This window comes from Schistocerca piceifrons, chromosome 4, assembly GCF_021461385.2.
Source record: "Schistocerca piceifrons isolate TAMUIC-IGC-003096 chromosome 4, iqSchPice1.1, whole genome shotgun sequence".
NCBI lineage: Eukaryota > Metazoa > Arthropoda > Insecta > Orthoptera > Acrididae > Schistocerca > Schistocerca piceifrons.
This window is the reverse complement of record NC_060141.1, coordinates 158965213-158991631: the sequence shown is the minus strand read 5'-3', so window position 1 is coordinate 158991631 and position 26419 is coordinate 158965213.

Genomic DNA, 26419 nt, shown 5'->3' with positions numbered 1-26419 from the left:
GTTTAGATACAGATGAAGAAGAGAGAGATTGGAATACATTCAACAAATAATTCATCGCGTTGGGTAAAAGTGCTACTCTGAGGCGATGGGGCTTGCGCTGGAGAGCAAATCGTGGCGGGCTGCGTGAGACCAGTCAGAAAACTGATTACCCTCCAGAAAAAACTATTACACAAAATATTTTCGAACACATTTTGGAAGAAGCAGCAATCAGTTTTCACAATTGTATTCAGAAAACAGTCTAGACCGCACAAATCACATTTATTGGTGACCGGTTTCAGTTCAAAGACGAACAATTTTCAGACCCTACTCCAAAGACGATTGGTCGAGAGAGATCCATGAAGCAGGAACTGCAGAAGCAGTTTAAAGCATTTGGAGGCTTCTGTAGTTCCTGCTCCATGGATCCGCCTCCACATATCAGCTTTTGAGTACGGCCCGAAGATGGTCCGCCTTCCGACTGAAATCGATCACTAATAAATGTGGTTTCTGCGATCTAGACTGTCTTTCTAAGTAAAATTATTACATTAAAACTGAAGAAATTCTGACACACAAAAACATATTGATAATCATTCTTGCCACACGACATCCTGGATTGTACGACGGACTTCAGTAAGTCTTACTTCAGTAAGGCTTACTTCAGCAAGTCATGCAACAATTTTTTTTTTAAGCAAGTAGGTTCCATTCATGATTCCATTATTCCTCACTCTTTTGGCTACAAAACACTACTTTTCAGCATAATCTCTGTTCATTGAAACGGCCTTACGCATTACTGGGAATGCTAGCATGCCCGAGTGCTACCACTCTACTGACCGACATCGGAGCAACGTTGCGGTGCTTCAGTAATCTCCCCATCATCCACATATTGGTTCCCGCAAAGTTCATCTTCCACTGGGCCAAACGGATGGAAGTCGGAAGATCTGGGATGTGGGCTGTAGGGTGGAGAAGGAAGAACAATCCAACGAAGTCTCTGGTGTGCAGACTTGTGTCATCACTACGAACAGCGACGTCTAGTTGACGGGCGAGGTGTTTGATTGTGATTCGTCAATCACCTAGAATGAGAGTGTCCACACGTTTCAACATTGCAGGAGTCACAGCTGCGTGCGTGCATCTGGCACGCGGGAGCTGGGACAGGTTTGCGCGATCTTGTTGCGGTAATGACAGACACCTAGCCCAACGACACACCGTTTTATTCAGTGCCACGTCTCCGCAGAAATTCATCAAGCACCTATGAATATCTGCGATGAGCTTGTTTCCCGCCAAAAGGAACTGCGTGACAGTTCTCTGCTTGGAACGCACCTACGTTACAGATGCCATTTTGAAGGCTACGTATAACGCTGCCATCTATTGGAACTTCATGAAACTGAAGCGAAAATATTCCAAGAGTCCCGCAATAAATTCCAAATTTTTTCAACCGAAACTGGACGAGAAAAAAAAAAAGTTGCATTACTTATTCAACGCCCTTCGTAACGGAGTAACGTGATACTTGCACTATACGAGGTGCGGCTAGAAAAAAAACCGGACTGATGCTGGAAAAAACATTTATTTACAATTATTTACAATTTCATGTTATCTCCTTCAATGTACTCTCCTCCTCGGTCTCTACACCGCTCCATACGAATTTTCCACTGTTCATAGCAATGCTGCAGATCATTTTCGGTAAGTCCATACATTACTTCCGTCGCTTTTTCTTTTACTGCTTCAACAGTCTCAAATCTAGTTCCTTTCAAAGCTGACTTGACTTTAGGGAAAAGAAAAAAGTCACAGGGGGCCAAATCAGGTGAGTAGGGTGGATGATCTAAGATGGGAATGTTGTGTTTTGCCAAAAACGTCTTCACTGACAACGCACTGTGAGCTGGGGCATTGTCTTGGTGAAGGATCCATGACTTTTTTCTCCACAAATCGTTCCGTTTTCTCCGTACTCGCTCACGTAGGGTAGCCAGGACGCTAATGTAGTAATGCTGATTCACTGTTTGTCCCTCTGGTACCCAATCAATGTGTACAATCCCTTTGATGTCAAAAAAAAACAATCATCATTGCCTTGAATTTCGATTTTGACATTCGTGCTTTTTTCTGTCGTGGAGAACCAGGAGTTTTCCAATGCATCGATTGGCGTTTAGTTTCGGGATCGTAAGTAAAAAACCACGATTCATCGCAAGTAATAACATTTTGTAAGAAGGTGGGATCACTTTCAATGTTTTCCAGGATGTCAGAACAAATCATTCTTCGGCGTTCCTTCTGTCCAATTGTGAGACACTTTGGAACCATTTTTGAACACACTTTGTTCATGTTGAAACTTTCATGAAGAATCTGCCTAACACTTTCCTTGTCAATTCCTGTTAACTCAGACACTGCTCTGATTGTTAAACGGCGATCTTGTCGAACAAGTTTACCGATTTTTTCAATGTTTGCATCAGTTTTTGCTGACAATGGTCTGCCAGTGCGAGTGTCATCACTGGTGTCTTCGCGGCCATCTTTAAATCGTTTAAACCACTCAAACACTTGTGTTCGCGATAAACAATCATCGCCGTACACTTTTTGTAACATTACAAACGTTTCACTTGCAGATTTTCCTAGTTTGAAACAAAATTTGATGTTAACACGCTGTTCTTTCTGTACTCTCAACATTTTCCGACGCACAGACAAAACGTCAACTACTTAAAACAGACGCCACGGGCAGACTGAGTGCAGGAGGCAGATGAAACTCGAGCAGTAGGCGGAGCGAGAGTCACGTGACAGGCCATGCGACTTTCAGCCTTATTGCATTCGTTTTATTGTTTCACCAGTACTAGTCAGTTTTTTTTCTAGCCACACCTCGTACTTCCTCTGTGCCATACGCTTGAGAGATGTAGATATTAAGACAAGGGTCATTCTTCTGTCCTCGAAGAAACTATCTGCGACGGTCTTTGGACGCAAAACGTGATACTAAACTTCAGTCAGCAAGAAACACCGATTTGAGACCGTCAGAAACGTATATTCCAGTGGCAGGCACTCTGCTACTGGAGTACAGCATTTTACAGTGAATTCTATCTAATGGATCATTGTCAGTTCAGTCGCTAGACACCATAAATTTCATCAGTACAAGGCTGACATGTTTCGACTATCACTTGACATCTTCAGATCATCATGTCAGTCGCATGATACTCGTTTTTCCCAACGAGGGATTACTCGGCAGAGATCTTGTTTGTACAATTCCACATCGCGGCCTTGCTGTGTGGCATGTTAGGTGAATTCAGGCAGGTGGGGTGAGGACAGGGGGAGGGGGAGGAGGAACGTGGAAAAATCTGATAGCCCAAAGAAGTAGCATGTGTGACTGCGTCCTGGTGCACATTGAGCTGGTTCATTGTCGCGGAGGAAGACCACACCCCTGGACAGCTTCCAGGAACGATTCGTCTTCACAGCCTTCCACAACCTAATCAGGTGGTTACAATAGTATTTTACTGTGAAGCTTTGCCTCATAATGTGTTAGAACCACACCTTGATAGTATTTAAAAAAAAAAAAAACTGGCCACTTGCGCACACTCCTCTGCAGAGTGAAAATCTCATTCTCGAAACATTCCTCAGGCTGTGCCTAAGCCATGTCTCCGCAATATTCTTTGTTTCAGGAGGGCTAGTTCTGCTAGGTTCGCAGGAGAGCTTCTGTAAAGTTTTGAAGGTAGGAGACGAGGAAATGGCAGAAGTAAAGCTGTGAGGACGGGGTGTGAGTCGTGCGTGGGTAGCTCAGTTGGTAGAGCACTTACCCGAGAAAGGCAAAGGTCCCGAGTTCGAATCTCGGTCCGGCACTCAGTTTTAATCTGCCAGGAAGTTTCATATCAGCGCACACTCCGCTGCAGATTGAAAATCTCATTCTGGTAACTCCAGTGTCATTCACAAACAACATTAATCGTTCCTTTATTGGCCGATCAAGCGCAAGAGTCATGGAACTCCATCCCACAAACTGACACCTGGCACGTCTGTAGGTTCTAGGCGCTCAGTCCGGAACCGCGCGACTGCTACGGTCGCAGGTTCGAATCCTGCCTCGGGCATGGATGTGTTTGATGTCCTTAGGTTAGTTAGGTTTAAGTAGTTCTAAGTTCTAGGGGACTGATGACCACAGATGTTAAGTCCCATAGTGCTCAGAGCCACGTCTGTAAGCTTGCCTTCAACATTTTGGCCGTTACAACTGTTATTAATGTTCTAACAATTCGCACTTGCAATGACTTTATCTGGCGCTTACATTAACCTGTGGTCTTGCTCGGTTAATCACTCAAATATGTTACCTTGACAAACGTATTCCTGGAATTTCATTACTCTACAGTTTTTTTTTTCTTTTTTTGTGTTGCCTTTTTGCTCTTCGGGCAAAATGTCAGGCTAAATACAACGCCGAGTCCGGCTTTACTATTTTTGGACCTGTCAACCCTAACGGTAGTCCAAGTTCGACACTGGTAAAGAGGAAGTCACGCACAGCAGCTCAGAGCCCTCCCAGTCACACGAGCGGCGAACCAGCGGCCTCGCTGCTCGTTGCTACAGGCGGCCGGCTTGCGAAGCGGCCAGCGGACTGGCGGAGCGCCGTTCAGCGAGTGCAGCGGGCGGCGGAGAGCACAGAGCGGCGGCCGTGTAATCTGGCATCTGCGCCGGTGTCGCGGCCGCGTCCGCGGGATGCCTGCTGTCGGAGGCGGCGGCCATCTTTACGAGCGCCGGCCGTCGGTCATGCGGCGACGTAATGAGAGCGATACATCAGGGCGCCGCCAGATAGAGACGTCAGCCGGGCCCGGCCTGCAGGGGTCGCCCGCTTCGCATCCCATCGCTCTCCCTAATCGATTCGCCGCACTAATGGCTTGTTTACCGTTGCCCGATGAGTCATCCATCTGCAGGTTGCCGCCGCTGGATCCTGACGCTCATGATGCTGGCTGGCCTTCTCGGTTCAATGGTGCCTGTAAGTAGGCACTGGCTGTCTGTGGCGCTGAGCACGTTGAAGAGACCTAGGCAGACGACGTCTACTCTCTCTTTCTTTTACAGATCGTATCCGTTATGGTGATGAACTGGATCATATAGTTGGTTAATTTTGGATATTTTATGTGTATTATCCCCAAACAGCCGTCATTATACCATTTCTTTAAGTTTTAATAACATTTGGGAGTTCATCCGACACTCACACCTGTTAGGAAGGCCTATTGTGAAACCATTAAGGAGAAAAAAAAACAGTCATTACCACACAGAACTGTCTTGGAACGTGCTATTTGCGTCCAACAATACGACAGGAAATAGCAGGGCCATAATTACCAAACATACACAGCTTGCGTTAAACAATATTTATTACCTTGCACAATTGAATTGCAATAAAACAGACAAATTTAACAACCTCACAGAAGCACAATAAAAATTTTTATTAAACCACTGTTGAAAGCTGCATAACAAATGCGTAAGCGCTGGTCGCGGAGGCCGAGCGGTTCTAGGCGCTTCAGTGCGGAACCACGCGACTCTTATGGTCGCAGGTTCGAATCCTGCCTCGGGCATGGATGTGTGTGATGTCCTTAGGTTAGTTAGGTTTAAGTAGTTCTAAGTTCTAGGGGACTGATGACCTCAGATGTTAAGTCCCGTAGTGCTCAGAGCCATTTGTACCATTTTGAACTATCTTATCTTTGTTCCTGATTCTTCCGTTTTGTAATTTTTAGTACTGAAGACGACTATGTAGCAGATGAAATCTAGATCTGCTGTAATAAAAAGTCTGATTTCGCGACTGATTGCTGTCCTTTTTTCCACAGCTGACAAAGAAGTACGTAAAATTCTATTTTGCTCCACAGCCAAAGGAATTGCTTTAGCTATTTCTTAAATGCAACAGGACACTGAGCTGTACGTAGAGTAGTTCATTACAGAGGTGGACAGTAGCAACAGAAACAGTTAGTGAATGTTTCATTACATGGAAGAAGGTGTAACGCACGCGCTCTCCTATCTGCATTCTTTTCGTGTATCCGAAACGTCGGCTAGCGAAAGTATTACTGCTAAATTTTATGTCCATTCTGCGAGTAATAAATATCAACTGAAGCTCAAAAACCTGCCTTATGACTACTACAGGTAATTGCTTGAATGGCGAACGCCAGTATGCCTTAGCAATGTCGGTTTTACGAACTTCGATAAAAGTCCTTTTTTTTTCAATGAACAACATAAAGGAGAATACTGCGTTCCATACTGCGAGTAATTTCCGTAATACCCTGTATCAGCTTTAATTATCTTAACATCAGCACGTAAACGATCATAACTGTACGCAAGCTTGCCCTGGGGGCAACGACACCCCCTCGATTTTCGCCAAGACTGCTAAAGATAGTTCGCATGCATAGTAGCATTTACTGGTTTCCCTGATGCTTTGCTGATCTGTGATATCCTGTCTGTGCAACACTGACAGGTGTACGTACAGCAGGTGTACAGCAGTAGAGAAGCAAACAAAACAATAAACAAATTGTACGAGGGCGTGCTGAAAAGTATTGTCTCGGGATTTTTATATAAAAAATTCTTATTTAAAAAAAAACTATCGTTATTAACATTCTACATGTTTATTGTTCATGTCAAAATATTTGCAGCACTCTGCCGCTAGGAGGCTCAGAACTGTTGAGTGTAACGTGGCGGTGTTAACGTAAAACTACACGGCCCAGTAACATTAATGTCAGATGTTTTTTATTCCAGTCTTTGATCAGAAAAAAACAATTCTTTAGACGATGACCGGTTTCAGTCCGTAATGACCATCCTCCGATCTACAATACACAAATATATACACATAGTGAGCAGTGTGTCTTTCAACATAATACAGCAATACGTATCAGAATATACTATCATACAACCAGGGAAATGTACAGATAAAATACGGTAAAACTTGATTTTTTTACACCATGTCCTAAAGTGATAAGGACATAGTGGCATCGTCAAAACATATAAATATAATCAGCACAGCATCGTCACGCAGATCAAAATAAGGTATAGAATAGGCCACATCGTCCACACAGTCACTATTGCAACTGGCTACTGAAGTACAGTAGTTACCAGAAATCTGTTTGCCTACATCGTCCGTAGATGTTGATACTGTGGGCTTAGATGTAGTCATTATTTACGCAAGAAACATAATCTGATAAAAACACGTTAGGTAAAAAATATGTAGCAGACTTTTAAATATTGATAACTATCATATAAACCAATTGTGATACATGAAAAGACGAATACAGTTACCCATATAAAATTATTAAAAGGAAATATATGAAGAGAATAGGTCCGACCCTTTTATGGTCAATTTACGGTCAACCATTAATATGCGTAATACATTGCCTGTAGCAACCTATAAATTGCCTATGAAAGATAAAATGTCTACATGACAGCTGAAAAAATATAGATCAATGATCAGCGCCCTCTGTTGGGTCGGCCGCCAGGATGCTGTGTAAGCGCTCACCGATAGTAAGAACGTAACCACTAGAGGGCTTTGCATACATCGTGATATGTCCCCCACAGGAGTTTACACAAAATATTAACACCATAAAAGGGTCGTACCTTTTAATAATTTTATATGGGTAGCTGTATTCGTCTTTTCATGTATCACAATTGGTTTCTATGATAGTTATCAATATTTAAAAGTCTGCTATATATATTTTACCTAACGTGTTTTTATCAGATTATGTTTTTTGCGTAAATGATGACTACATCTAAGCCCACAGTAGCGACATCTAGGAAGGATGTAGGCAAACAGATTTCTGGTAACTACTGTACTTCAGTAGCCAGTTGCAATAATGACTGTGTGGGCGATATGGCCTATTCTACACCTTATTTTAGATCTATGTGGCGATGCTGTGCTGCTTATATTTATATGCTATTATGGCCTTATCACTTTAGGGCGTGGTGTAAAAAAGGTACGTTTTACCATATTTTATCTGTACATTTCCCTGGTTGTATGGTAGTACGTTGTGATACGTATTGCTGTATTATGTTGAAAGACACACTGCTCACGAGGTGTATATATTTGTGTATTGTAGATCTGAGGATGGTCGTTACGGACTGAAACCGGCCATCGTCTAAAGAATTGATATTGTGATCAAAGACTGGAATAAAAAACATTTGACAGTATTGGATAACTGTTCGTATACACGACTATGTCGCAGTTGGTGTTACATTAATGTGACCACCAGTCAAAAGCCTGAATAACCGTCTTTTACGGCTCGGACGTGCATGAAGAGAGGCAATGAGGTTCTGGAACGGGGCGACAGGTATATTGTGTCATGCCGACTCTAGCTTTCTTGGTTGAGGGTCCATTGCGCGAACAGCCCGCTCAAGCTGGTCCTGCAGATCCTCGATTGGACTTTAATCCGGGGTGGGGGGAGGGTGAGGGGGGGCGGGGTGGTTGGCGGCCAGGAGAGGGGAGTACGTACGGTAAACTGATCCTGCCGCTCTTCGAACCACGCACGTACGCTGCGAGCTGTGTGACACGTTGCAATTGCCCCACTGGTAGATACCACCGTGCCGAGAGAAAAGAAACTGCGTGTAGGGATAGATGCATTGTGCCTTCCAGAAGGACGAGAGCACCCAGGGAATGCCTCGAAAAGCTTCTCAAAGCCGTAACACTCCCTCCTCCAGCCTCGAACTTCTAATTTCTGACGTTTCACGCCTTACACGCCAATAACCATCTATCCGATGGAGCATATAACGTGATTCATCTGAAAAGGCCCCTCAGTGGATGCGCAATTTCGGTACTGGTGTGCAAACTCCAGCCTTCGTCGCCGATGAACAGCCGTAAGCATGAACCATGCGCCTGCTGCGGACGCCCACACGCACCAATGTTCACTCAGCGGTCGTTGAGGAAACAATGTTGGTAGCCTCTTGGTTCATCTTGGTGGTCAATCACTTAACAGTTGCACGTCTATTCGGCCTTACAAATGTCCGCAGCACTAGTTCAACCCTGTCATCTATGGCCCGTCGTGCGCCACAGTTGCATCAGCGTCGGTTTTCGAGAGCGCCATTTTGCCATGCATGGCATATAACCATAGCAGCATGCGAATAGTTTAAAAAGTCGTTTCGGAGGTCCTTGGCCCGAGAGCCAATGATTATGTGCTTTTGAACGTCAGATAAATAGCTTCCTCCCCGCGTTACAAAGACTGCGCTGTTTCTCGTTCCCCTCCACACGACAAGCTTCATATACCCTCCACTGTTAGTACTGCCACCTGTTGTCTGTGAATAGTTACTGTATGTTGGCGTCGAACATTGGCGGCGTTCACATTAGTACGACTGGAGCGTATATGCCGGTGCTCGAGAATCAGCGTGGTGTTTTCGAGTTTCCAATTCGAAGTGTTCGTCCATACATGCAGCATCCTATTGTTCAGCATGCCAATGCCAGACAACACACGAGCGCTGCGACATCTGCAACAATCCGATGCCCTGCGTTCACTGTCATCGATCATCCTGCGTACAGTCCCCCGTACAGTCGAATGGGTGGGGGAGGGTTCGTTAAACTGCTTTGTCACTTCGCTTCTTGACCGTGGCCCTGTCCACACCACGTACCTGATAACCCCGCGGCGGTCGTATTGTTCTCCTCCACACTGCTGCTGGCTTGCCTGAAATTATCTATCGAAATATGCAAGCGGGTTTAGGGGAGCCACTCAACGTTAAAACACGTCACTGTTCTACGTCTGGTATGAACAACTATATTGTGAGACGATAAAAGAAAATCGCATGTTTCACTGTTAAATTCTAATTCATAAGTGTTTATCCCAATTAATGTATGATTACCAGTCCACAATATCGCTCTGACGAGCGTACGCATAGCCGACACGACGCGGGTGATTGTTGATAATGCGGAAGCCGAATGATCGCACGAAAATTCTTAAGCTCATCACGCATACACAGATATTTGGTACCAGTCCTCCTTGACACCAGTATTGATATTTTAACACTGTTCGTAAAGTTAACTTTTCAGTTTTCACTTGTACAAGCGTGCGCGTAACCGTCGCGGCGCAGCTGATCGTTGATGATGCGGAACACGATGACCGAACGCACGTTCTCACGCTCGCTACGAGACACTGGCACTTAAACGCTCTCTTTTGTGGTAAATAGTATTACTGATTCACATTAGTTCATCTGGGAGACCGAACACGACGCGGCTGATTGATGCTGTGCGACACGCAACGAGAGCATACACAAATACGTTATTAGCGGCACTGCTCATTTTTAATTACATCATTACTCACTTTCCTCTGAATCGCTTTCCTTTACTGTAATAGCACTTGTAGCAACACTTCAACTTCCATACTAACAAAGCCTCTCACATGCAGAGCTACCCAAAACACAACAGTTCGGTGTCCCGTGCTCGACTCTGCAGACGCGGCTGCCCGCAAAGATACTCCGCAACCAGTCCAGCGATATGACAGTACGCTTACGTCCCGACTTGGCCCCATCCGATTTTAATCTGTTTCCAAAACTTAAAGAACACCTTCGAGGACGTCTCTTTCGTAGTGATGAGGCAGGACAAGCAGAGGTGAGGTTGTTGCTCCGTCAACGAAGTCAAACATTCTACAGTGACGGCATCAACAAACTGATCTCTCGCGGGGAGAAATATGTTCGTAGCCAGGATGTCTATGTTGAAAAACAAATATGTATAATGTTAATAACGTTTGTTTTACTTCGGCCTAGTAAGAGTTTTCACATAAAAAGATCGGAGGCACTACTTTTTAGAACGCCCTCAAATCGTGAACACAGTATGCTCATTATGGGTGCAACTAGGCCCGCCCGGTTGGCCGTGCGGTCTAACGCAAGGCTTTCCGGCGGGAAGGAGCGCCTGGTCCACGGCACGAATCCGCCCGGCGGATTTGTGTCGAGGTCCGGTGAACCGGCCAGTCTGTGGATGGTTTTTAGGCGGTTTAGCATCTGTCTCGGCGAATGCGGACTGGTTCCCCTTATTGCGCCTCAGTTACACTATGTCGGCGATTGTTGCGCGCCGGCCGGTGTGGCCGTGCGGTTCTAGGCGCTTCAGTCTGGACCCGCGTGACCGCTACGCTCGCAGGTTCGAATCCTGCCTGAGGCATGGATGTGTGTGATGTCCTTAGGTTAGTTAGGTTTAAGTAGTTCTAAGTTCTAGGGGACTGATGACCACAGATGTTAAGTCCCATAGTGCTCAGAGCCATTTGAACCATTTTTGATTGTGGCGCAAACAAGTTATTCACGTACGCGTACCCTGCCATTACTCTACACGCAAACATAGGGGTTGCACTCGTCTGGTGTGAGACATTCCCTGGGGGGTCCAACGGGGGCCGCACCGCACAATAAGCCTGGGTTCGGTGTGAGGCGGCGGAGGGGTGAAGTGGACTGCAGTAGTCGTGGTGGGGTTGTGCACCACTGCGGCTGCGGCGGGGATGGAACCTCTCCGTCGTTTCTAGGTCCCCGGTTAACATACAATACAATACAATACAATGGGTACAACTGTGAGACTAGATAAATGGGACCTTGAGCCTGTGGAATCTCTAGGATTCACTGCAGTGATAACTCCGAACAGGCCTTGTAAGGCCCAAAGCTACAGACCGACGACGATGTCATCCACAGCCCATAGTCGTCACTGGATACGGACATGGAGGGGCATGTAGTAAGCACGCCGCTCTCCTGGCCTGTCAGTCTTCCTGACCAGAGACGCTACTTCTCAATCAAGTAGCTCCACAGTTGGCCTCACAAGGGATGAATGCACCCAGCTCACCAACAGCACTCGGCAGAGACCAACGGCCACCCATCCAAACGCTAGCCGAACCCGACAGCGCTTAACTTCGATGATCTGGTGGGAACCTTTGCTACCCACTGCGGCAAGGCCTTGGCACGGCAGTGATAAAACATCATTAAATTTCGAAAAGAAATGGTAGGAAAATACCCAGCTGACAAAAATCATTACAATTATGTTCGAATGTAGACTCCTTAGGCGGATCCAACCATCCAGTAGCATGGTTTTGTTTAAAAAAAATGCAGGACTAGCTGAGCTCTTAAATAACGCAATCACGAACACCGTTTTACTCCAAAGCCAAAGAACTATTTGCAAAAAAATGTGTGTGAAATCTTATGGGACTTAACTGCTAAGGTCATCAGTCCCTAAGCTTACACACTACTTATCCTAAATCATCCTAAGGACAAACACACACACCCATGCCCGAGGGAGGACTCGAACCTCCGCCGGAACCAGCCGTACAGCCCATGACTGCAGCGCCTCAGACCGCTCTGCTAATTCCGCGCGGCGAACTATTTGCGAGTTAAATGTATGACATGTCTGCTGGACCGTCGTAGGACCATCGCCTTCGGTCAATTGTAGTCCATTGATACCTCTCCATCTTCCAGCCGCTAATAGTCTAATAGGGGACAACACGACCGTTGGTGCGAAACTACTGTCTGGAACCTAGAAGGCGACGGATAGAGTAGTCACTGCAAGTTGGTGGCTCTTATTGATTATTAGTAGGCGTATCGATAATGGTACCCTTACACTAAGACTCAAGTACCTTATCAGTTAAGAGACACGTAAGAACGGATGTGAAGATGGTACCGTGATATGATTTAACATGAAATCGGAACCATTCCACAGACGGCCACATTTCCAATACGTGAATATAGCCAGATTGCCAACGTTTGCGAACAACATACACTTTCTGGCTGGATGGAAGAAAGCCTTGGAAGAGCTGTTCAAAGTAATGGACAGTGTAATTAGCACAGACTGTGCCATAAGAACAACCATGACAAAGGAATAAGTCATATGAGAAGTAGAAAGAAGAAGAATAACATGTAATTCATAAAAAAGAGAAGGAAGTGTAATTAGGAGAAGAAATCCCTGTCTAGGAAGCTAGACTGAAGTCACGAAAATGTCAGAACTAGATTGTCACAGGTGAAGAAAGTTTCCATCTACAAAGCTGTCCGACTGATATCTAATACTGCTACGGACATCAGGAAAAAGTTTTCGAAAGTGAATGTCTGAAGCATAGAATTGTAAGAAAGTGAAACCTGGACCACTGATAATTTCGAGAATAAAAAACTGGGAGCGTTTGAAATTTATTTCCACCGAAGAACGTTAAAAATTAAGTGGACAGATGAAGCACGAAAGGAAGAAGTAGTACATAGAATAGATGAGGAAATATGTGGAGAAAGGGCCATGTTAACGGGATTTCAGCACATCAGCCAGGAACTGTGAACTTGTCGCAGATGTGTAGAAATGGATATATTAGCACAAGGTTCCAGTTGGAGCGAAATTTAACGAACGTGGGAAAAGATGGAGAACTGCATAAAACAGGTCGACAGACGTTAAAAGACAGTTGGCGAGTAGTCTCGAGATTTTAAACGAACATCAGTTTCAAAATCAAACGAGGTCACAGAGAAAATAAACGAAAATCATTCCGCGTCTGTGTGTGAATGTGCTTTATAACAACATTTTTTCTGCGTTAGAGTCAGCTAGTTATTTCTGTATGTCCTCCCCCAACAGACGCGGGAGATAATTAACTAGAATTACTCTCGCAACACGTTACCAAGAAGTGCTGTGTAGAACAGGTCGCAGACAGTTGTTTGTTTCTCATTCTTCATGTCAGATTGAGTACACACTAGACGAGCAAAGATACGCGAACGTCAGTGACTGGGTGTCAAAGCTTTCTGCCGCCATTAGCATATCGCAACAATCTTGTTCCTCGACGACCTTTTCACGTGCGTATCAGTGGCGTATTCAAATGCTAGTGTCCGATTACCTTACATGAGAAAGATATACTACCTCGATAAATCAATCATTCGTGTAACCCCGTTCACTCATTCGCTCTTTGCAGAACACAAAGCATATCAGTAATTATCTCAACATTTGCTGTTTGCATTCGTTGTGTAGATTCGGATGAGTTTTTCTTGGTGCAACAAAATCACCTTTGAATTTTAAAAGATGAATATGTCGAAAATTACAATACAAAGAAAATTGTGATACATTATATCGTATGTTTTGTTGTCGTAGGCACGCTTTTTCTTTGCGGTCAACTTCAAAGAGTTACACTACTGGCGATTAAAATTGCTACACCAATTAGAAATTTCGATGATAAACGGGTATTCATTGGACAAATGTATGATACTAGAACTGACATGTGATTACACTTTCACGCAATTTGGGTGCATAGATAATGAGAAATCGGTACGTAGAACAACCACCTGTGGCCGTAATAACGGCCTTGATACGCCTGGGCATTGAGTCAAACAGAGCTTGGATGGCGTGTACAGGTACAGCTGCCCATGCGGCTTCAACACGATACCACAGTCCATCCAGAGTACTGATTGGCGTATTGTGACGAGCCAGTTGCTCGGCCACCATTGGTCAATTGGTGAGAGATCTGGAGAATGTGTTGGCCAGGGCAGCAGTCAAACATTTACAGTATCCAGAAAGGCCCGTACAGGACCTGCAACATGCGGTTGTGCATTATCCTGCTGAAATGTTGGGTTTCGCAGGGATCGAATGAAGGGTAGAGCCACAGGTCCTAACACTTCTGAAATGTAACGTCAATGCGAATAAGAGGTGACCGAGACGTGCAGCCAATGGCACCCCATACCATCACGCCGGGTGATACGCCAGTATGGCGATGACGAATACACGCTTCCAATGTGCGTCCACCGCGATGTAGCCAAACACGGATGCGACCATCATGACGCTGTAAACAAAACCTGGATTCATCCGAAAAAAATGACGTTTTGCCATTCGTGCACTCAGGTTCGTTGGTGAGTGCACAATCTCAGGCGCTCCTGTCTGTGATGCAGCGTCAAGAGTAACCGCAGCCATGGTCTCCGAGCTGATAGTTCATGCTGGTGCAAACGTCATCGAACTGTTGGTGCAGATGGTTGTTGTCTTGCAAACGTCCCCACCTGTTGACTCAGGGATCGAGACGTGGCTGCACGATCCGTTACAGCCATGCGGATAACATGCCTGTCATCTCGACTGCTAGTGATACGAGGCCGTTGGGATCCAGCACGGCGTTCCGTATTACCCTCCTGAACCCACCGATTCCATATTCTGCTAAGAGTCATTGGATCTCGACCAACGCGAGTAGCTATGTCGCGCGACGATAAACCGCAATCGCGATAGGCTACAATCCGACCTTTATCAAAGTCGGAAACGTGATGGTACGCATTTCTCCTCCTTACACGAGGCATCACAACAATATTTCAACAGGCAACGCCGGTCAACTGCTGTTTGTGTATGAGAAGTTGGTTGGAAACGTTCCTCATATCAGCACGTTGTAGGTATCGCCACCGGCGCCAACCTTGTGCGAATGCTCTGAAAAGCTAATCATTTGCATATCACAGCATCTTCTTCCTGTCGGTTAAATTTCGCGACTGTAGCACGTCATCTTCATGGTGTAGCAATTTTAATGGCCAATAGTGTATTTTGCAAAATGTTATTGCAACTTCCGTTTGCTTACCAAAAAAGAACAGAAGGTCATAATTCCACAAGCAGTTTTCGTTTACACCTCTTCATCAAGCAATAGTAGCTACTGTCCACTTTTTAACGTCACCTTGTATAACTTTGCATGTCTCCTAAATTCGATATTTGCAACAGTCGAGTCCATCTCTGGCCCCACTTGGAAATTCAGTTATTGTAATCCTACTATGGATGCAACAAAACGAAGTTGTGAAGTCGCTGGTACCACACAGGGGATCGTCAGATCGTTGTCACTTTTCTAACGGCCAACGGTGTTGCCGCAGTGCTGACACCGGTCCCCGTCAGATCATCGCACTTTTCTAGTGCTTCGATGGGTCACCATCCAGATATGCCGAGTTCTGTTGGCAAGTGGGGTGCACTCAAACCTTGTGAGGCCAATTGAGGAGCTACTTGACTGAGAAATACAGGCTCTGGTCACGAAGACTGACAACGGTCGGGAGAAGGATGTGCTGTGCACATGATCCTCCGTATCCTCATATGGTAACGCCTGTTGGCTGAGGATGACAAGGCAGCCGATCGGTACCGTTGGGCCTTCAAGATGTGTTCGGACGTTGTTTGTTTATTTTATTTAGTAGACGTTTGAGGAATTTTGCAGAAAAATGTGCTTTTAAGATAAGATATACATTTTCAGAGGTGTTACTAACAACATATTTATCCTTCCGTTACTACACGGAAACAAGCGGCAGCAAATACTGGATTCTGCAACGATATCCATACTTATGCCGCATATCCGATTCTACTCAGAACTCGAAAATTTACAAGCTACATTCGAGAACAATTTAGAATAGGGTCTAGTTGTATTTTCTCATTGGTTTAGATCAGCCCCGTAAAAGTGCTACAAATAGGTATCTAAGTCCTGCCGACTCCACTATCTGTGGGTATCACCTTGCATAGTTTCATACTGACAAATGTTTGGATGTTTCCATTTAAATCATTGGAAGAAGTTCTGTGAACTGGCTAACTAACGCAGAGTGTCTAGAGAGAGAATTTCATTTAATTTGAGAGTACGAGTAATTTATTTATGGTGTTGAATAACTGCCACATTGCATTACGCAGTTTGGTTTATTTAATCGCTGGCTCTCAGAATTTGTTACTATCGAACTACTCATGACTTCTACTCCAGAACGTAGTGTGAGGTGTCCCACAATGATTCCTAATTGTTTAGTAAATTATTACTTTCTCTTCGGCATTTCTATAGTTCTATAGTTCTTCTCTCGCGTTACGTATGGCCCGCAGGCTCAAGAGCAGTTTGCAATTCTTAAGGTAACTTGTTCCAAGTATTTACAGACATACAGGGTGACAATTTTTGAAGTATATGAAATAAAATCGTCCTAACTCCTGAACAGTTTTGCTTTAGAACTTCAAACGGCACGGCTGGCCGTGGGGCATGATGGATATTAGTATGCGCATGCGCCCGCACCATGTTTTTGTATGCCATTTACACGTGAAAGTGTTGCGGTACAGCGTATAGCGTTTGTGAAGGCCTACTAAGCGAGCAATAACAGCCCAACTGCGGTTCAAAAGAAGTTTGCGACAGAGTTCAAGCTGAAGATAACCGTCCAAGTGTGCTAAAAAATCAAGAATTTGATGCGCAAGTTTGAGAGAACGGGTAGTGTTCATGACTGTAGTGTTGCCAATGTCTGTCGTCGAAAAAGAATGAAAAGGCCTGGAAACATCGAGAAGACACGCGCTGTGTTTCAAACCAGCCCCATGAAATCGATCAGACGAGTTGCACAATTGGTGGGAATCAACCAGGAGACAGTGCGACAAATTGTTGTTGAAGACCTGTGACTCTTCCCATATAAAATTCAAATTCATCAGCCATTAAATCCCAGGGCCAAGGAAGAGCGGTTATGTTACGCCAACATTATTGTCCACAGGATTGCCGAACAGGACTTTGATGTGAATATGGTTTATTCTAGCGACGAAGCCCACTTTCAATTGGATGGGTTCGTCAGTAAGCAAAATTGGCGCCTTTGGGGAACTGAGATTCTGAATTTCGCGAACGAGAAGTCTCTTCACCCTCAATGAGTGCCTGAATGGTGTGCAATGTCCAGTCATGGAATAATTAGTGCGATATTCCTTGATGGCACGGTGACTACCGAACAGTATGTGAATGTTTTGAATGATGATTTCATCCCCATTGTCCAAAGTGACCCTGATTTCGACAAGACGTGGTTCACGCTACACACACATCTCGTAGCGATGCGTCAGCCTCACTGGAACAGGTAAATACATGCGTGCGGCTGACGCATCTCGCGTGTCCCATTTGGATCGCTAGGAACAATGCGCTATTATGGGAAGCATTGGAACAGATTTCTATAGCGCTGGACCCACAGCTCTGGCCGGCCGGTGTGATCGAGTGGTTCTAGGCGCTTCAGTCTGGAACAGAGCGACCGCTGTGGCGCAGGTTCGAATCCTGCCTCGGGCATGGATGTGTGTGAAATCCTTAGGTTAGTTAGGTTTAAGAAGTCTAGGGGACTGATGACTTCAGATGTTAAGTCCCACTGTGCTCAGAGCCATTTGACCCATTTTGAACCACAGCTCTGCGTCATCGCGCCAGCAACGGTGCCTAGGTGAACACGTATTTCGACAAAAATTTCTCGTGTGTCAAGTATGAAAGGGGTGCCGCCGCTTCATCCTTGCGGGACCTGAACTGACACCTGCGCATGGTTCGGCAGCTAACGGCCGCGTCGTCACTTCGTGGCGTTCTCAGTGGACCAGTGGACAGGGGACAGGGAGCACTGCATGCTTCACGATCAAAAGATTTTTAACTGTGTAATTACGTGTGATGTGTGTTTCATGACGGTATTCCTTGCGCAACCGGAATAAAAAAAGAAATACGATCAATGTAATTACTTCTCACAAAACCTGCATCTTTCCAGACTGCAAATAATTATGAACAAGAGAAATCCATGCCCTGCAAACTGATTTTTTTTTTTATGAAAAACAAGATACCCCTGAATTTCCATTCGTGAGATCCTTCCTCTCCACCACAGAGCGACAATTTCCAGGTAGAGAAGGGGAGAGGGAGAGAGGAGGGGGTGAGGGGGGCAGGATAGGGTGATGGGGTGGTGATCGATTTCCTGAAAAATTATTAAAATAAATAAATAAACTGTATTCCATAAACTGCCTTGAATCCCCTAAACTGTGTGAGTAAATAATATTCCACACATTGCCTAAATTGTTTAAACAATATTTCATACACTGAAATCGATTTACAGACAAATTCTGTAACTAGATAAATAAACTATATTCCATACACTACCATAAATTATTAAACAATATTCCAAACATTGTGTAAATTGTTTAAACAATATTCCATACACTGAAATCGAATTCCCTCCAAATGAACGATCAACTGAGCCTTTTTTCCGCCAACTTCCGAGACGTAGGGTCGTAGGGGATAAGGTTCGCCAGTGAGGGGGGGGCAGAAGTTAATAATTAATCAATTTAATTATGTAGTCAATCAAATGATAAGAGTGAGAGGGGCTATTTCTGTAACTCAGACCTGAAAGTGTACCTGTAGCAGTGTAGGGGGAGGTTTCCTGAGGGGAGAGGGGAGTGCAAAGGGGTGGGAGAACAATAGGTTAAGTGCCTGTCAATGAAACGGAAGGATCCTTATCAGAACAATAGGCTAAGTACCTGTCAATCAAAGAAGAACAATAGGTTTGCCCCTTGAGTGCATACCTGCACCTGATGTAGGCAACTCGCGCTAACAAAATGTGTTCACGCCAGCCTCGTCCCCCTACTAATCAGTGTTCATGCTCTCTCTGACTACCCTGATTTAGGTTCTCTAAAGTATTCCTATCAATGCAGATAAGTTCTGGAATGGTTCCTTCAACAAGTCCACAGCTGACCACTTGTTCTGTCCTAATTAAGACCATGTGTATACTCACATGTCTGCATATGTGACTCACGTTTTCCTGAGTCATAGTATAATGATTCCTGATCGAATCCATTACGAACATTTATATTAAATGATCTACATGTGCTGTTCTAAATGATCCACATGTATCTGAAGCGAATAATACACACTTAGAAACTACAGATGATTTCCGAATAAGATTCCAGTACTGAAGTCGAAACGTCGAGTTTTCAGAAAGAAAAGGAGACGTTAGAAGCCCATTCAGTATCTCTTTTTCTTTTTTCGTGGGCTCCGGGAGGGATGGGGCGGTATGTTTACCCGTTCCACCACGATTTTCTCTCCAGTGCCTGTTCAGAGCTGCATCTTCACCCAGTTTATTTCATTTGCTCCAGTTTCTTAATTTCTATCTTACCCCGTATTTCTTGGCTTATGCAGCTTAGTCCAATACAGTGGAAGTTGCCCGTTGATGTCTTAGCAGTGTTTCCCATCATATCTGACCATAACACTGTATCTGAAGCACTGCTAGAAACACAGCAAAATCTTTCACATAATTATATAGAATTGTTCAGTTACATAATCAAGTTCAAATTAAGCGATATAGTTGAATATCTATTGGACGGCCACTAACCTAAAATCCTCATTTCGGCAATTTTTTTACGATTGGAATGAGGCACCATAGTATAGTCTCCTCCTGTAAAACAGTTTCAGAAGACTAAATACAGGTTTTCGGCCTTCTCTCATTCACTCTCCGTTTCTGTTCAGAATTGCGTATGGTGAAGGCCTCTAGGAACAGTGACTGAAATGCTAGTGATGAAGCATGACCTCGCAGTGACATACTCGGAAAAGTTTTAATTGACAGCGACAGCTGTCCTACTAAAAAAAGACCGCATGGGACATAAATCGGTAAATGTGATGTACATGTACAGATGAACAAACACATGATTACAATTTCGGACAAAATGGTTTATTTATTGAAGAGAAAGTGTTTCCCAAACCGAGTGAGTTAGTAAAGCGTTGGTCCATCTCTGGCCCTCATGCAAGCAGTTATTCGGCTTGGCATTTATTCATAGAGCTGTTGGATGTGTTCCTGAGGGATATCGTGCCAAATTCTTTCTAACTGGCGTGTTAGATCGTCAAAACCCGAGCTGGTTGGTGGGCCACCCCCATAGTACTCCGAACTTTCTCAGTTGGTGAGAGATTTGACGACTTTGCTGGCCAAGGTAGGGTTTGGCAAGCACAAAGGAAAGCAGCAGAACAGTGCTACTTATACAGACCGTCTCCAATTTAACCCTTGTAGTTATGAGTACTGGAAGATGTTGAAACGTTGACTCTCGGAATTTTTAGAGTGGGCCTCACAACTTTTTCCTTGCAGTGGCCCGAACTAATTACACACGCGACGGTTGTGAATTTTTTTAATGTATGTATCCTCTGCATCTCTTCCGTCAAATTGCAAAGGGAAACCAAGGCTTGACCGCACTGATCAGGTTCAAACGGGATTAGGAGAGAGCCAGTAATCGATCATTGCCGGCGGGGTTTTGTAAGTAGCATCGGGGGTGAATTACACTTCCTTATAGTACTTTCGTCTATTACCTGCTTTCCCCATGGCTACGTTTGCGTAGTCGCATATACAGAGTGTTTGTTTTAACTTGAGACAACTAAATCTTTTGAAAACTACGCATCGAAAAAAAAGCTTTAGTTAAGGGGACATTTGTCTTTACTACAACTGGCCGTCTTCTAGCCATCGCTTTTGTGAGGGCAGTCTCAACTTGGTATTTTCATTGCATATTCGGATTCTACGTCAAAAAATACGTACGGTTTGCTCAAGTCACTCTGTTCCATTCGTGGTGTGCTCGCCAAATATCAAGTGCGCATGTTCTTGCAATTAAGAACCGACGCATTTGATTCTACATTTCATTTAGGATATAAATGCAAACCTTTGTGTTCTAATGGTTGAAATTTATGTCCGAAATTTCGTTTGGTGTTGCAAATTTGATTTATAGTGAAGTATGGTTAGTCGTTTAAGTATCTGGTTAGAAACTACGTTCAGCGTAATCCAGGAACATCGACGTGGTTGTATTAGTTTTCTTGCTTGATTTCGATGAGACCACTCTCACAGTTGGGGTGTTTGATTTCGGTGAGTCTCCTTGCCTCTCACCATTGGAGTGCTTGATTTCGGTGAGTATTCGCGGCAGGCGTGCCTGTCACCATCACTTCATGGACATTTTACATGATTATGATAGTTGTGGCTTGTATTCCGCCTACCACCGATAGCCCCATAACGGCCATCGCGAAAGTTACGGCAGTTGAGTGGAAACACGTACCATAATCAGTCACCTTGATGAGGGGGGGCGGGGGGGGCGCTCGAGGGCAGCCACCGAAATCAAGCCTTACAATGGTTTGGGGACTCACCACAATCAACCCCGTAGGGAAGAGAAAACCACATTACCACACAGGTAGCTTATTTGCCGGAAATTTTAATGTCTAGTCATATTATTTATACTCTACAATCACATTTGCGACACCCTAGAAACGTGCGACTATCAGTATCAACCGTTAGAACACAAAGGTTTACAAATTACATCGTAAATGAAATGTAGAATCAAATACGTCGTTTCTTAACCGCAAAAACAGGCACACTTGATATTTGGTGATTACAGCGCCACCTACCACGTGTGAGCCCCTATAGTGATATTAACTTTTCAATTAATTTTTCATCTACAACAATATCTTCGTACGATGCGACGTTATCGAGATATTTACTTGTCTGCAGTTAAAACGTACACACTGTACACTCGTAGACACTGGATTGTTGAGACTCATCCCAGCGACTGATCGGCTTTCGTCTTGTCAAACGCTATCGGATCTTTCTAGCCTCTTTTTGTGCACCAGATTACATTTATTAATATTGAAGAACTAACTGTCATTATTTGCACCAAACGCTAATGACATCTGCGTGTTGCTGCACTTATATAATCATACACTCCTGGAAATTGAAATAAGAACACCGTGAATTCATTGTCCCAGGAAGGGGAAACTTTATTGACACATTCCTGGGGTCAGATACATCACATGATCACACTGACAGAACCACAGGCACATAGACACAGGCAACAGAGCATGCACAGTGTCGGCACTAGTACAGTGTATATCCACCTTTCGCAGCAATGCAGGCTGCTATTCTCCCATGGACACGATCGTAGAGATGCTGGATGTAGTCCTGTGGAACGGCTTGCCATGCCATTTCCACCTGGCGCCTCAGTTGGACCAGCGTTCGTGCTGGACGTGCAGACCGCGTGAGACGACACTTCATCCAGTCCCAAACATGCTCAATGGGGGACAGATCCGGAGATCTTGCTGGCCAGGGTAGTTGACTTACACCTTCTAGAGCACGTTGGGTGGCACGGGATACATGCGGACGTGCGTTGTCCTGTTGGAACAGCAAGTTCCCTTGCCGGTCTAGGAATGGTAGAACGATGGGTTCGACGACGGTTTGGATGTACCGTGCACTATTCAGTGTCCCCTCGACGATCACCAGTGGTGTATGGCCAGTGTAGGAGATCGCTCCCCACATCACGATGCCGGGTGTTGGCCCTGTGTGCCTCGGTCGTATGCAGTCCTGATTGTGGCGCTCACCTGCACGGCACCAAACACGCATACGACCATCATTGGCACCAAGGCAGAAGCGACTCTCACCGCTGAAGACGACACGTCTCCATTCGTCCCTCCATTCACGCCTGTCGCGACACCACTGGAGGCGGGCTGCACGATGTTGGGGCGTGAGCGGAAGACGGCCTAACGGTGTGCGGGACCGTAGCCCAGCTTCATGGAGACGGTTGCGAATGGTCCTCGCCGATACCCCAGGAGCAACAGTGTCCCTAATTTGCTGGGAAGTGGCGGTGCGGTCCCCTACGGCACTGCGTAGGATCCTACGGTCTTGGCGTGCATCCGTGCGTCGCTGCGGTCCGGTCCCAGGTCGACGGGCACGTGCACCTTCCGCCGACCACTGGCGACAACATCGATGTACTGTGGAGACCTCACGCCCCACGTGTTGAGCAATTCGGCGGTACGTCCACCCGGCCTCCCGCATGCCCACTATACGCCCTCGCTCAAAGTCCGTCAACTGCACATACGGTTCACGTCCACGCTGTCGCGGCATGCTACCAGTGTTAAAGAATGCGATGGAGCTCCGTATGCCACGGCAAACTGGCTGACACTGACGGCGGCGGTGCACAAATGCTGCGCAGCTAGCGCCATTCGACGGCCAACACCGCGGTTCCTGGTGTGTCCGCTGTGCCGTGCGTGTGATCATTGCTTGTACAGCCCTCTCGCAGTGTCCGGAGCAAGTATGGTGGGTCTGACACACAGGTGTCAATGTGTTCTTTTTTCCATTTCCAGGAGTGTAATAACAATCAGTTTCATAGAACTGCATAATCTGGACAGGAAAACAAGAAAACTCATGACAATTCACCGTGTAATCTACCTTCGTAGTGATGTCGACGTGCTGTATTTACCCAGAAATGCAGGCGATAGAGCAGTGCAAAGTTTATTGGAAAGGAACAAGCCATCAGAACTACAGCCGTCAATGACAGAATAGAGAAAGCAACAAACTGAAAATGTAGATTACGCAAAGAAGTTGAGGAGTCAGTTGACGATCTTCGACCCGTGGCAAAAAAGTTCATTAAGACTGAGTATAACAAGAGGTAGTATGAGGTGAGACGAATGATCCACTGGCAATTATGCCAAAATTACCGTTTGCTGGTGGCAAGGAACTAATTGCACTACAGGCCGGAAAAAACTGTCGGAAACAAACATGTCAACTTATTGTAGGACTTCCGACACGTCGAATGCTGGAATAAAATGGTTCAAATGGCTCTGAGCACTATGGGACTTAACATCCGAGGTCATCAGTCCCCTAGAACTTAGAACTACTTAAACCTAACTAACTTAAGGACATCACACACATCCATGCCCGAGACAGGATTCGAACCTGCGACCGTAGCAGTCGCGCGGTTCCGGACTGGAGCGCCTAGAATCGCTCGGCCACCGTGGCCGGCAATGCTGAAATACTATGCAGAATTCATCACAACTGTGGAGGAAAAATAAGTTTGGATCAGTAACATTGCGATGCGAGTTGACTGCAGAATGAAAATAAACAACTTGAAAAACCTGCCAGATACGAGGAGTTTAAAATCGAGCTACAGCGATTTGATGTAATTAATGAAAATAGTCCCTTGGTTCTCAGCATACTGGAAGCAGTGGCAGAAGATTTTACTGGGCACTTGAAAACTATTGGCACTGATAAAATATCCATGTGCCAACTACAAAAAGCCGCTTTACTGAGATCTGCACGAATTATCTGCCGATACATCAAGCAGTCTAAGACGCTTGTGAATTGATCGACTATTGATAAAATACGAAATCCAGCATAGTAAACTCAATTCCCATGTCTACAGTAATAATAATAATATTTATCCGCTCTCCGATCAGTTTGTACAATGGTATCGATAAGCCATTTAAAAACAGGTGTGATAAATGTAGGCAGAGGAACATGGAAAAAAGTTTGTCTTGATTATCTAGATATGGCCCGCCCTGTTAGCTGTGCATTCTAACGCACGGCTTTCTGTACTGGGAAGGAGCGCCTGGTCCCCGGACTTGTGTCGAGGTCCGGTGTGCCGGTCAGTCTGTGGATGGGTTTTAGGCGGTTTTCCAACTGCCTCGGCGAATGTGGGCTGGTTCCCCTTATTCTGCCTCAGCTACACTATGTCTGTGACTGCTGTGCAAACAAGTTCTCCGCGTACGCGTGCACCACCATTCCTCTACCACGCAAACTTGTCTGGTGTGAGACGTTCCTTGTGTGTGTGTGTGTGGGGGGGGGGGGGGGGGGAGGAGGTGTGACCGGGGGCCGAACCGCACAATGTCACTGCAAGAGTGGTTCGGTGTGTGGCGGCGGAGGGCTGAAGTGGACTGCGGTGGTCGTCTACATCTACATCTGCATCTACATCCATACTCCGCAAGCCACCCGACGGTGTGTGGCGTAGGGTACACTGAGTACCTCTATCGGTTCTCCCTTCTATTTCAGTCTCGTATTGTTCGTGGAAAGAAGGATTGTCGGTATGCTTCTGTGTGGGCTCTAATCTCTCTGAGTTTATCCTCATGGTCTCTTCACGAGATATACGTAGGAGGGAGCAATATACTGCTTGACTCTTCGGTGAAGGTATGTTCTCGAAACTTTAACAAAAGCACGTACCGATCTACTGAGCGTCTCTCCTGCAGAGTCTTCCACTGGAGTTTATCTGTCATCTCCGTAACGCTTTCGCGATTACTAAATGATCCTGTAACGAAGCGCGCTGCTCTCCGTTGGATCTTCTCTATCTCTTCTATCAACCGTATCTGGTACAGATCCCACACTGCTGAGCAGTATTCAAGCAGTGGGCGAACAAGCGTACTGTAACCTACTTCCTTTGTTTACAGATTGCATTTCCTTAGGATTCTTCCAATGAATCTCAGTCTGGCATCTGCTTTACCGACGATCAACTTTATATGATCATTCAATTTTAAATCACTCCTAATGCGTACTCCCTGATAATTTATGGAATTAACTGCTCCCAGTTGCTGACCTGCTATTTTGCAGCTAAATGATAAGGGAACTATCTTCCTGTGTGTTCGCAGCACATTACACTTGTCTACATTGAGATTCAATTGCCATTCCCTGCACCATGCGTCAATTCGCTGCAGATCCTCCTGCATTTCAGTACAATTTTCCATTGTTACAACCTCTCGATACACCACAGCATCATCTGCAAAAAGCCTCAGTGAACTTCCGATGTCATCCACAAGGTCATTTATGTATAGTGTGAATAGCAACGGTCCTATGACACTCCCCTGCGGCACACCTGAAATCACTCTTACTTCGGAAGACTTCTCTCCATTGAGAATGACATGCTGCGTTCTGTTATCTAGCAACTCTTCAATCCAATCACACAATTGGTCTGATAGTCCATATGCTCTTACTTTGTTCATTAAACGACTGTGGGGAACTGTATCGAACGCCTTACGGAAGTCAAGAAACACGGCGTCTACCTATGAACCCGTGTCTATGGCCCTCTGAGTCTCGTGGACGAATAGCGCGA